This window comes from Cicer arietinum, chromosome 5 (assembly GCF_000331145.2).
Source record: "Cicer arietinum cultivar CDC Frontier isolate Library 1 chromosome 5, Cicar.CDCFrontier_v2.0, whole genome shotgun sequence".
In the NCBI taxonomy this organism is placed as follows: domain Eukaryota; kingdom Viridiplantae; phylum Streptophyta; class Magnoliopsida; order Fabales; family Fabaceae; genus Cicer; species Cicer arietinum.
The window spans coordinates 49,065,105-49,066,401 of NC_021164.2; the positions used below are offsets into that span (position 1 = coordinate 49,065,105).

At 28.0% G+C, this 1,297-nt stretch overlaps 1 long non-coding RNA gene across 2 annotated transcripts; it reads left to right on the top strand.

Moving 5' to 3' along the window:
• The first annotated feature begins 328 nt into the window (after nucleotides 1–328).
• Nucleotides 329–1,244, top strand: LOC101505681 (uncharacterized). 2 transcript variants are annotated; one of them, XR_003472843.2, is made up of 3 exons: nucleotides 332–448; nucleotides 814–897; nucleotides 997–1,244. It is a non-coding gene; the product is annotated as an uncharacterized lncRNA (long non-coding RNA). The 2 variants fall into 2 exon arrangements; XR_001143893.3 differs by lacking the exon at nucleotides 814–897 and having other exon boundaries at nucleotides 329–448.
• Nucleotides 1,245–1,297: the final 53 nt, after the last annotated feature.

A 1,297-nucleotide genomic window follows, 5' to 3' on the forward strand; every position in this document is an offset into this window, starting at 1 on the left:
ATAAAACAAAATAAGGGATAATTAATAATGATTCCAACTTAATGAAAAAAGGATGTTGTCAACCCTCCAAATAAACACTTGAATATCTGAATTTCTTAGAACATTATGTGATGAGAAACAAACTTATGAAAAAAATATGAAAAAAATAAAGGTTAAAGCGACGAATGAAAATGGTGGTAAGTAGATGAGGAGCGCAAATTATGTGTCTTCAAGACCTGCTTGACAAACTTCGTATGATTTTTTAACTAATGACTTTTGAAACTGACATTCTCATTTTCACTATGCTAAATTTTTTTTCTGATCTTATACACACTTTTTATTTTTAATTCAAAAGCTCAAGAACGACGTCTGCGAACATTGTGTCAGTTCCGACATGCTAGGTTTCAAAGGAAACAATTAATAAATTTAAGAAGACTCTCCACCTTCCCTAACAATACTACAAATAATGGTATTTAGTTACTGTTATTCTATTTTGTTCTTATGATTTAAATATAAAGATGCGTTGATTTTCTGTTTCTTTGGGCAGTTTGATTTCCAATTGTATGGTTGCGTGTCATATATAATATCTTTCATGAGCTTCTTTCCATCAAATTCTTGCATTCTTCTTTTATATTTTGAAACATATTTAAATTCTTTAAAACGTAAAACATTTATTATAGTTTAATATATTTTTATTCATCTTTATTAAGATTGTATATTTAACTTTACAACTGATTTAAAATTTGATTTTAATAATTATACTACTGTTTGAAAGAGTTATGATAAAAAAATTTAAAAAATACCACTTATAAGATAAACTTATGAAAAAAATAGCTAGGTTAAAGCGACGAATGAAAATGGTGGTAAGGAGAGGAGGAGCGCAAATTATGTGTCTTCAAGACCTACTTGACAAACTTCGTATGATTTTTTAACTAATGACTTTTGAAACTGACATTCTCATTTTCACTGTGCTAAATTTTTTTCTGATCTTATACACACTTTTTCTTTTTAATTCAGAAGCTCAAGATCAGCGTCTGCGAACATTGTGTCAGTTCCGACAAGCTAGGTTTCGAAGGAAACAATTAATTAATTTAAGAAGAGTCTCCACCTTCCCAAACAATACTACAAATAATGGTATTTAGTTACTGTTATTCTATTTTGTTCTTATGATTTAAATTTAAAGATGCCTTGATTTTCTATTTCTTTGAGCAGTTTGATTTCCAATTGTATGGTTGCGTGTCATATATAATATCTTTCATGAGCTTCTTTCCATCAAATTCTTGCATTCTTCTTTTATATTTTGAAACATATTTAAATT